The sequence below is a fragment of the Citrus sinensis genome, chromosome 2 (genome assembly GCF_022201045.2).
Source record: "Citrus sinensis cultivar Valencia sweet orange chromosome 2, DVS_A1.0, whole genome shotgun sequence".
In the NCBI taxonomy this organism is placed as follows: domain Eukaryota; kingdom Viridiplantae; phylum Streptophyta; class Magnoliopsida; order Sapindales; family Rutaceae; genus Citrus; species Citrus sinensis.
This window is the reverse complement of record NC_068557.1, coordinates 17,196,690-17,209,067: the sequence shown is the minus strand read 5'-3', so window position 1 is coordinate 17,209,067 and position 12,378 is coordinate 17,196,690. Positions and strand designations below refer to the sequence as shown.

At 36.8% G+C, this 12,378-nt stretch overlaps 1 non-coding gene across 1 annotated transcript; it reads left to right on the top strand.

Annotated features, from left to right (window-relative positions):
- The first annotated feature begins 11,761 nt into the window (after window positions 1-11,761).
- Window positions 11,762-11,865, top strand: LOC127900511 (small nucleolar RNA R71). The gene has a single exon (XR_008052695.1). It is a non-coding gene; the product is annotated as a small nucleolar RNA R71 (small nucleolar RNA).
- Window positions 11,866-12,378: the final 513 nt, after the last annotated feature.

Here is a 12,378-nt window from a genome sequence, read left to right as displayed (position 1 = left end):
CTCCAACACATATAACCCTGGATGGAGAGACAACCCCAATTTTTCATGGTCTCAAGGATTCCAACAGAATGGACCAGCAGCTCCAGCACCACTAATGCAACTAATTCCTCAAGCTCCTCAAGCCTCTCAGCCCCCATTTAGACCATACTATCAGAACCAAAATTACTCTCAACCCAGACTATGGGCGGATGCATTCCAGAATTTCAAGAATGTTACTCACTCCACGATTGAACAAAAGAATTGCACCATTGATGAATTACGAAATGAGATTGTTGTGCAAATTTTATTGAACTCGCAAGCGCACGAATCTATTGTAGAATAGACTAATGGTGACGAGTGTCGATCCCACGAGGAGGTGGATTTTAATTGTGTGTAGAATTAATTTTGTAAATGGGTGGTTGGATTTGTGGTGAAAATGATTTGGATTATCCTAAACTTGGAATTGAAATGGCGAGAATAAATTCTAAAATTGGAATTGAAATGACGAGAATAAATTGAAGAGAAATCTATTGAGATGACGTACTTGGGTATTTGGATCCGTATCAACATGCATCATGGGCTAAATAATCCTTATTACTGCCAATTAAATCATGAGGGGGGAATCCACACCTCATGAACCACACTCTAATCAATATGGTGCTAAGGGCTTATCGTGCCAAATAATAATAACCTTGTACTAGGGAGCCGGTGTAACCAGGGCGGTATCTAGATAAGCTTATTATTATTTGTCGACGAGAAGTCAAAACATCCACAAAAACTAGAGGGGAAGAGAAAATAAATTTACCAAATAAAGCCCATGACACATGTTAAGACTTCATCTTCAACCCAAGCTTGAAAGAAAATTAGCTACTCATAATTGAACTAGGGGCAAAATGAGAATTTATTAAAATACGTAGAAAATACAAGATAGAGAAGGAATTATAGAAAATGGATCCCAAAAATGGATTCAAAGATATCAAATTAGGGGGGGGAGGCCCTCTTTTTATAGATACATGGAGTAAATCATGGCCATCGGATTAAAAACAGTTTGGACGCTCAGGTTTGCGCCACGTCATCAGTCAACAGTACGCGGTTTGACCACGTGGATGAACAGTAACACGGTTTGACCCGGGTTGAACAGTGATACGGTTTGGTTGAAAATAATCCTATGTGATGCATGTACCGTACGTGAGATTTTTGGTCCACTGATATGCTGCCACGTCACCATCAACAGTACATAAGAATTTTAGTCCAACAGGATCGTGACACCTCATTAGTCAATGCCACATCATCGGTCAATGCCACGTCATCGATCCGTCTATATGAACAGTGTCATGAACAGTAATGTAGACAGTACCGTATACGTGAATAATACCGTACATGTGAACAATGCCATTTTTCCTTTTATGCTCCTCCTAAGGTTTTCGACTGTCCTGAGTTCAAAAGTGATGTCCGTTTTGCCATCCGATCTCTCGTTTATTGTGAAATGACTATGATGCCCCTAAAATACATAAAATACTTAATTAAAATAAAACACACGGAATTAAATCAAAAGAAGGTTAAATACATAAAAGTAAGGGTGTTAGTAAAACTTGAAGTGTAAAATGACAATTTTCTCCTTTATAAATATACATTTTCTAACACTCAACACACCCCTCAACCAGCTTATTGCTAGTCCCTAGCAAATAAAGCGAAAACAAAATTTAAATCCAAAATAATATATATATATATATATATATATATTTAACCCTCATGTTTATTCAATTAAACTAATGATAGTAATCAAATAAAAGTATAAACATTATCTCATTACACCCACATCAACCATCCACATGAATCAGCCTAGTAGACTTTGTCATAGCTACCTTTAAGAATGTTATGTCAAACCCCAAAATCTTACTAGAAGCAGTGACACTCTCACAAAGAAATTAAACCCAATAAAAATAGTCACTCCAATGAATGGTAATTGAGAGAAAATAATAAAAAAAATGATATCACATGCTCTCACCAAGATGAAAGAAATATGCCCTTAGCTTAGAAATAATACGATCTCAAGTCAAACAAAAATGCTAGTCAACCCACTTTATTTATCTTTTTTTTTCTTTTTTTTTATGCATCACTATATCTTTTTAGCTCATATAACTAGCTTCTACTTCAGACTATAGTTCCCTAAAATCAAGAAGGACTTTTATTAGGACGTAACGTAGGCTAGGGACATGGTTAACAAAGAAGAGAAATAAGGAAAACAAAGTGTATATTTGAGAAAAATGCAGAGGAATTTTTTTTTTGGAAGTTGCAAGGTGAATTTCACCTATTATTGTTATTTTTTTTCTTCTTTTTTTTGAAACAAATTTTTTTTTTTTGCTTTTGCTTGGCACAACGTCACTGAACAAAATAATTATTTACATTTTTCTCAAACATAAATATGTGATGGAACTTATAAGACATCGGGTAATACTCCAAATCGGAGTGGGTCAAGATGACAAGTTTGACAAATAAAAGGCTTTTTTTCTTTTTTCTTTTTTAAGGCTCAAAAGGGTTAACTATGGATATTTGATAAAAGGGATGGTTAGAAAGGCTCAAACAGATCAAAGATGGCCTTTCCATCGTCTTTTAGGACTCTAAATAACCTTCCATATCTACTAGTTAGATAGGCCTCCAAATATAGCAACACACATTTTTTTTCTTCTTTTTTTTTAATTTTACAATTTTTTTAAGGGTTAACTCAAAAGAAATCGATAGATCGTGTATACAATAATAAACTGCTAAGCTGTATAAAGAATGGGCAAAAGGGTTACTCTCCAAGAAAAATGATAGGCTTAAAAACTCACTTGGTACTTATTATGATATGTTCATTCCTTCAAGCAACTCATATTTGTCTCCGACATCAACATGTAGAATAGCAAACATAGTGTAACATTACTTAAGACCAAAGATAATACAAATACTAAAATTTGAAATGAATCATGTCATCCAATGTTAAAACAAATCACACAATTTTTTTTAAACAACATTCTACCCCCCAACCTATTCTAAACATAAAAGGAAAATATGTATGCAGAAATGTGAAAATGATGCAGAAAAATTAATTAGAAAAGTTACATTTAAAATGATAGAAAAAGAAATATTTTTTTTTAACTAAGAAGATGCGTTTCTAGAGGCACTACACTCCAATTTTAGCCATCTTCGACTCAAATATTTAAAAATGTATATTTATAAAGGAGAAATTAAAAAAGAAGAAGAAATATGAACATCAAAACTTAATAAAGAAAAAGAAAATGTCTGAATTTTTTGAATTTTTTTTGTTTTTTTTAAACGATGAAGATGCGTTTCTAGAGTCACTACACTCCATATTCAGCCATCTTCAACACAAAAAGTTAGCAACAATTAGTTTCTACAACAAAAAATTAGTAAAAACTTAACTAAGATTCCACAATTGTCGACTATTCCCTCCCCCCAACCAGAACGAAACATTGTCCTCAATGTTTGAAAGGAAAGAAGTAGAGTTTAGACCTGGGTGGTGCAACACAGAAGAAAATATTTACAAGCGGAGAGTTAAATCTAATTTGTACTTCTTACTGCAGCTACTGTTACCATCATTATTTGGACGCTTCAACACAAAGGTCCAGGGGTCTGGCTCCGGTCTATAAGCTTGTAACAGATCAAGTAGCTCATTAGTAGTGTGAGCACAAATAAAAAGCTTTTTGGCATTGGAAGGAACGAAATAGTTTTTATTGCATGGTTAAGAAATGCGATAAAGCCATCATAAAAATTATTGACATTTAACAAACCGATGGGTTTCTGGTGATGTGCAGATGGGCCCAAGATGCTAGTGTGATAAGTGCCTCTAGTGTTGCAAGATCTCCTAGAAGGAAAATAAAAGCATCAGCATGATTAAGCATTTCAGTTATTATTTTTTGCATACCTGAGACGACTAACTCTTCTCCAATCGGTGAGTCAGACAAACTGCTCAAAGGTTTTAGGACTCTTGAGATGATGCCTAACACTTGGCTTCCTCTGACAAAAGCAGCTTCTGAAACCAATTTTGATAACCCTCTGTTACCTCCTCCATACACCAAGTGTAATTTTCTCCCTGCTATGCTTCGACCAAGATCTATGGCTGCATCAACGAACTCTTTATGTTTGCCATAGGTAAATCCAGAAAGCACACAAATGTTCTTGAATTGTCTATTGGGAGTAGCTGCCATTGGAATATTTCTCAAAAATAATTTGTGAGTGCTTAACAAAAAGTCTTATTTAAGAATCTTGGTGACAGTGGATCACAACTGGGTATGAGGTGGCATGTCAGTGTCAAATAACGCGTAAGGCACATGGCTAGCGAGTAAAAAGGGAAACAGTAAAAAGAAAAAGAAACAATGATAAAATAAAATTATTAAAGACAATAATGTAAAAGATAAAATGACAGTGAAATAAAATAATAGTGAAGTAAAAGGATATTTACAGGTAGTTGCGACTGTGGCTCACATCTTCCTCTGTTTTACGTCTAGAAACGGCTTGAACGCCCTCTATGGGTCGAGGATAGGCTTCCCATCCAGTTTTCTTATAAACTGGCAAACAGGATCGTTTATAGTCAGATTCCCGAGACTATATCGTGTATGTTCTTTCTGGAATAATGTCCATAACTGGAGAATCGCTCCTTGCACATATCTACTGGGATGCGTTTCAAGAGACATAAGGATATCATCCAATGACTCCTTATTCAAGCCATCCCTAATGAATTGAATCTTATCTTCCCTGTTATCAGACACCATTCCTAAAGAACATGGGTTTTTATCGCAACTCATTCTGGCACACTTATGACAAGCAACAGAAATTCTTCGAGCTCGTCGTTTTCTTGCATAATTTCTTTTACCACAACCAGGCATGTATGCAATAAATTTTGGAGGTAACTCACCTGCCAATCGTACTTTAGCCTCGATTAACCAACGGATGTCAGCAGGTATATTATTCCTCATGAGCAATCGCATGCGTTCGGACCAGGCTTTATAGATTGTAAGAAGGGTATTCTGAGGAAGTGAAGGGAATTGCTTGTGAAACTTTGCTAGAATCTCGTTTTTGTCCATACCTTCGCCCCAGAATATCAGTTATTATGGGAAACTGAAGTAACCGACTTGATTGTCACGGAGTACCGTTATCCGCCACTTCACCGGGGTAACAAACTAAAGTACACAAACAAAAAAACAAATTAAAACATACAAAGAAAAGTAAAATCGTCCTTTTATTGAATTTACCTCAAGCTCCAACTGGATGTCGTAAACACTTCTCTCAATGTCTCTGAGTTGGCTTTCTAAACCCTCAACATAGGATACTAACTCTGGTGGTTGCAGAGCCCAAATACGATGTGTGTTACAAAATTGAATCTGCCTTTTGAGATGAGTTTTAACACGTTGAAGTGGTTTAAGAATGTTCAGGAGGAACGGTCTAAGTATGGTACTCATGATTAACAATGATAAGAGAAAACTTAATGGTAAAATAAACACACTTATGCAAAAATAATTTCAATTAGCAAAAGAATAATAAAAGAAAGAAAGAAAAATCAAACCACCGAAAAGAAAAAAAATCAATTCAAATATGGTGGGTCACTCAAATTTATTTCGGTGTCTTCACCATGTGGTTGGTACTCTAGATATGGCTTTAATCTTTGACCATTAACTTTAAATGTGACACCGTTCTTTGGGTCCTTAATTTCAATTGCCCCATGTGGAAAAATAGTATGAACAATAAAGGGACCAGACCATCGAGAGCGTAACTTACCTGGGAATAGGTGCAAGCGAGAATTGAACAAAAGCACTTTCTGACCTGGAGTGAAAGATTTTCTCATAATTTGCTTGTCATGGAAGACTTTCATTCGTTGCTTGTAAATCTTGGCATTTTCGTATGCATCATTGTGAATTTCTTCAAGTTCTGTCAGCTGTAATATTCTTTCTGAGCTGGCTTGCTGCATGTAAAAATTAAATTTTTTGATGGCCCAATATGCACGATGCTTGAGTTCCACAGGTAGGTGGCAAGCTTTTCCATACACTAGCCTGTAGGGTGACATCCCAATCTGGGTCTTGAAAGCTGTTCTATATGCCCATAATGCATCATCCAGTCTTAATGACCAATCTTTTCTGTCCGACCTCACCGTGTTTTCTAATATGTACTTTATTTCTCGATTGGAGATCTCAACTTGGCCACTGGTTTGCGGATGATATGGGTCGCCACTTTGTGAGTGATTGAATACTTTGTCAAAAGAGCTTTGAATGCTTTGTTACAAAAGTGGGCACCACCATCACTGATTATTGCTCGAGGGAATCCAAAGTGTGAGACAATGTTGCTTTTCAAAAATCCTATCACCACCTTATGATCATTAGTTCTGCATGGAATTGCTTCTACCCATTTTGATACATAGTCAACAGCAACCATTATGTATTGATGGCCAAAAGACGGGGGAAAGGTGTTGTGCAAATTTTAATGTACTCGCAAGCGCACGAATCTATTGTAGTATAGATCAATGGTGTTGAGTGTCGATCCCACGAGGAGGTGGATTTTAATTATATATAGAATTAATTTTGTAAATGGGTGGTTGGATTTATGGTGGAAATGATTTGAAATATGCAAAACTTAAATTAAAATGGCAAGAATAAATTCTAAAATTGGAATTGAAATGGCGAGAATAAATTGAAGAGAAAATCTATTAAATTGACGTACTTGGGTATTCGGATCCGTATCAACATGCATCATGGGCTAAATAATCCGTATTAATGCCAATTAAATCATGAGGGGGGAATCCACACCTCATGAACCACGCTCTAATCAATATGGTGCTAAGGGCTTATCGTGCCAAATAATAATAACCTTATACTAGAGAGCCGGTGTAACCAAGGCGGTATCTAGACAAGATTAGTATTATTTGTCGACGAGAAGTCAAAACATCCACAAAAATTAGAGGGGAAGAGAAAGTAAATTTACCAAATTAAGCCCATGACACATGTTGAGACTTCACCTTCAACCCAAGCTTGAAAGAAAATTAGCCACTCATAATTGAACTAGGGGCAAAATGGGAATTTATTAAAATACGAAGAAAATACAAGATTGAGAGGGAATTACAGAAAATGGATCCCAAAAATGGATTCAGAGATATCCAATTAGGGGGGAGAGGCCCCCTTTTTATAGATACATGGAGTAAATCATGGCCATCGGATTAAAAACAGTTTGGACGCTCAGGATTGCGCCACATCATCAGTCAACAGTCCACGGTTTGACCACGCGGATGAACAGTAACACGGTTTGACACGACTTTGAATAGTAACGCGGTTTGACCCGGATGAACAGTAACGCGTTTTGGTTGAAAATAATCCTGTGTGATGCATGCACCGTACGCGAGATTTTTCGTCCACTGATATGCTGCCACGTCACCATCAACAGTACATAAGAATTTTAGTCCAACAGGATCGTGACACCTCATCAGTCAATGCCACATCATCGGTCAATGCCACGTCATCGATCCGTCTATGTGAACAGTGCCGTGAACAGTAACGTATACAGTCCCGTATACGTGAATAGTACCGTACATGTGAATAGTCTCATTTTTCCTTTTATGCTCCTCCTAAGGTTTTCGACCGTCCTGAGTTCAAAAGTGATGTCCGTTTTGCCGTATGATCTCTCCTTTATTGTGAAATGACTATAATGCCCCTAAAATACATAAATTACTTAATTAAAATAAAACACACGTAATTAAATCACAAGAATGTTAAATACATAAAAGTAAGGGTTGTTAGTAAGACTTGAAATGTAAAATGACGATTTTCTCCTTTATAAATATGCATTTTCTAACACTCAACAAAAGGGTCCCATGAAGTCGATACCCTATACATAAAAAATCTCAACCACTAAAATTGGATTTAGTGGCATCATGTTCCTTCGCGTAATGCTCTCCATTCGTTGACACCTATCACATGAAGAACAGAAAGTGTAAGCATCTCGAAATATAGTTGGCTAATAGAAACCACATTGTAAAACTTTAGTTGCTATTTTCTTAGCACTAAAATGGCCTCCACAAACTTGTTCATGGCAGAATGAAAGAATATTTTGAATTTTATTTTCTGGGACACATCGTCTAACAATTTGATCTGCACAATATTTGAACAAATACGGGTCATCCCAAGAGAAATTCTTTATTTCTGCAAAGAATTTGGCTTTGTCTTGCTTGGTCCATTGCTCTGGAAGTTGACCTGTAACAAGATAATTAACTATATCAGCATACCAAGGTAATACTTCCACACTCATTAATTGTTCATCTGGAAATGACTCATTCAATGTTAATGGCTCTGTAATTGTGTCAAAATGGAGACGAGAGAGATGGTCTGCCACAACATTTTCTGTGCCTTTCTTATTTTTAAATTCCAAGTTAAATTCCTGCAAAAGTAACACCCAACGAATTAGTCTAGCTTTTGCATCTTTCTTTGTGAGAAGATATTTAAGAGCAGCATGATCTGTGAATATAATTATTTTACAACCAATGAGATAAGATCGAAATTTTTCTAATGCAAATACTACTGCTAGCATTTCTTTTTCAGTAGTTGAATAGTTCAACTATGCATCATTCAATGTCATACTAGTATAGTAAATAACGTGGGGAATTCGATCAACTCTTTGTCCTAATACTGATCCTACTGCATAATCAGATGCATCACACATGAGCTCAAATGGTAAGCTCCAGTTTGGGGGCTGAATGATGGGTGATGACGTCAACAACTACTTCAGTTTTTCAAATGCAACAAGACATGAATCATCAAAGATAAAAGGTGTATCCTTAGCAAGTAGATTGCATAAGGGTCTAGAAACTTTGCTAAAATCTTTAATGAAATGTCTATAAAAACCAGCATGCCCAAGGAAAGATCTTACTTCTCTGACTGTTTTGGGTGGAGGAAGATTATAAATGAGATCCACCTTGGCTTTGTCAACCTCAATACCTTTGCTTGAAATGATGTGACCGAGAACAATACCTTGTTTTACCAGAAAATGACACTTCCCCCAATTTAAGACCAAGTTCTTCTCGATACATCTCTGCAAAACTAGTGTTAGATGATGTAAACATTGATCAAACGAGTCACCAAAGACAGAAAAATCATCCATAAAGACTTCAAGGAATCGTTCAACCATATCAGAAAAAATGCTTAACATGCATCGTTGAAATGTAGCAGGTGCATTACATAATCCAAATGGCATCCTCCTATATGCAAAAGTGCCGAAAGGGTAAGTGAAAGTGGTCTTCTCTTGATCTTTTGGTGCTATGGGAATCTGATTATATCTTGAGTAGCCATCTAGAAAGCAATAAAATTCATGGCCTGCTAATCTATCAAACATTTGATCAATAAATGGTAAAGGAAAATGGTTTTTACGTGTGACAGAATTCAACTTTCTATAATCAATGCATACACGCCATCCTGTAGTCACTCTAGTGGGTATCAATTCATTATCGACATTCGTAACTACTGTGACTCCTGACTTTTTTGAGACAACTTGCACAGGACTGACCCATGAACTATCAGAAATTGGGTAAATGATACATGCGTCTAATAGCTTAAAGACTTCTGTTCTAACAACTTCTTTCATATTAGGATTTAACCGACGTTGCATTTCCCTAGTAGATTTAGCATTTTTATCGAGGTGAATGTAATGCATGCAGTTTACTGGGTTTATACCTTTTATGTCTGCTATGGTCCATCCTAATGCTTCTTTGTGCTCTTTTAAAACATCCAACAACTTACCTTTTTATTCGTCATTTAGGGATGATGAGATGATTACCGGCAGAGTACTTTCTTTTCCCAAAAATGCATATTTCAAAGTGTTGGGCAATGGTTTGAGCTTGAGTTTTGGTGGTGATTCTGATGATGAGATGAGTTTCTTCTCTGATGGTGCTAGTTGTTCAACTCTTGACTTCCATTTATTAGTGTCCATGGATGGTGCTGAGTCAAGCAGGGCGTTGACCTCATCGACTGATCTGTCAATATCAAAATCCAAACCAAAGTGAGTTAAGCATGTTTGTAAAAGATCATCACTAAAGTTTGAAAGAAAAGTGTCATCAACTAATGCTTCAATTAAATCCACATCAACAATTTCATCATCTGCATTGTGAGGTTGTTTGGCAATGTTGAAGATGTTAAGCTCCATAGTCATGTTGCCGAAGGACAACAGCATATTTCTAGTCCTGCATTGAATGTGAGCATCCGCAGTTGCTAAGAAAGGTCGACCTAGAATAATGGGGATGTGCTTCCTTGAATCCTGTATTGGTTGAGTGTCAATTACAATGAAATCAACAAGAAAATAAAACTTGTCTACCTGGATAAGAACGTCCTCCACAATACCACGAGATATTTTCGTGGACCGATATGCAAGCTGTAACACCATTGAAGTTGGGTGTAATTCTCCAAGTCCAAGTTTCAAAAATACTGAATAAGGCAACAGATTTACACTAGCTCTTAAATCCAACAAAGCATTCTCAATTGTGTGGTTCCCTATGCTACATGAGATAGTGGGGGAGCTTGGGTCTTTGCATTTTAGAGGAATTTTATGTTGGAGTATAGAACTAACGTTTTCTGTTAAAAATGCCTTCTTTTGAACATGAATATTTCTCTTTTTAGTACAAAGGTCTTTAAGAAACTTGGCATAAGATGGAACTTGCTTTATAGCATCAAGTAAAGGGATATTAACACTTACTTGTTTGAAGATTTCAAGAATCTCACCTGTGGATTTTTCCTTTTTTCCTTTAGCTAACCTCTGAGGAAATGGAGCTTTGGGAACGTATTCTTGTGGGTTGGTTTCTTCTTTCTCCTCCGGTGATGAGTCCTCAACATTCACAGGTACAATTTGATTTTCTTTTGTCACCGGTATCTCCACTTTATTGTCGACTTCTTTTCCTTTTCGCAAGGTCATGACGGCTTTGACTTCTCCATGTTGCTGTGGTGAACTAGTACTTGCTTCATGTACTCCTTTAGGATTAAGCACTGGTTGACTTGGAAATTTGCCTTTCTCAACAGTCATTGCCAAGGTCTGAACTGAAGAAGCAAGTTTTCCCACCATCTTCTCGATTCTTGAAACTGATTGGGCTTGTGAGTTGAAGCCTGCTCTCAACTCATTTCATAGTCCATCAATGGTGCGGTTCTGTTGCTCAATCGTGGAGTGAGTAACATTCTTGAAATTCTGGAATGCATCCTCCCATGGTCTGGGTTGAGAGTAGTTCTGGTTCTGATTGTATGGTCTAAATGGTGGCTGAGAGGCTTGAGGATTTTGAGGAATTTGTTGCATTGGTGGAGCTGGAGCTGCTGGTCCATTATGTTGGAATCCTTGAGACCATGAAAAATTGGGGTGGTCTCTCCATCCAGGGTTATATGTGTTGGAGTATGGGTTGTAATTTGATGGCTTTCTCATTACACCTATGGTTTTGGCTTGATCTGGATATGAGTCAGGGTCATGTGGCTCTGTTGATTTAGCAGTCGATAACGATGCTATTTGTCGAGAGAGACCTTCAATTATTGCTTTGACTTCTTTAATTTCTGAACTGGATTCGCCAATGTGAACCTCATTTACTCCCTTAATTCTTCTAGTATTCCTGAGTGATCGAATCCGTTGTTGGGAATTATCCGCTTGTCGCTAGAAGAATTTCCAAATCTCTGATGCACTTTTTGACATTAGCTCTCCTCCACTTGTTGCCATTAGCCCTTCTTGCACATTCGGCAATAATCCCTCCAAAAAGTATTGGCATTGGTGCCATTTCTCGTACCCATGATGTGGACACTTCAAGAGTAGCTCATTGAATCGCTCCCATGTTTCGAAAAACTACTCATCTTCTTTCTGAGTAAACTCCGAGATTTCCCTGCGAATAGCATTGGTTTTATGCACTGGGAAATATTTATTCAAAAATTTTGTAACCATTTGTTCCCATGATGTGATGCTATTAGCAGGTAAAGTATTTAACCATAAACGAGCTCTATCCTTTAAAGAAAATGGGAATAGTCTAAGTTTAACATCATCATCTGAAAAATTCTCATATTTAAATGTTTGACAAATAGCATGAAAATCATTCAAATGATTATATGGGTCCTCATTTTCTAGGCCATAGAATGTTGTGAGACAATTTAGCACACTAGGTTTTAGTTCAAAACTCCTAGCAGCTACATTTGGGTATTTTATGCATGATGTGTTCAAATTAGCTAAAGGACTGAAGTAGTCCTTAAATGGCCTCTCTTGTGGTTGCAAATCCATTTTATTTTTAACTTGTTTGTGTGTGCGAAGTGTTTTCTCAAGTTCAAGGTCTATAGGTTCAAGATTAGGTAATAATGACCTTCGACCATGCATGCAAAACAAATAAAATAAAAATAAAGATGGGAACAAAGC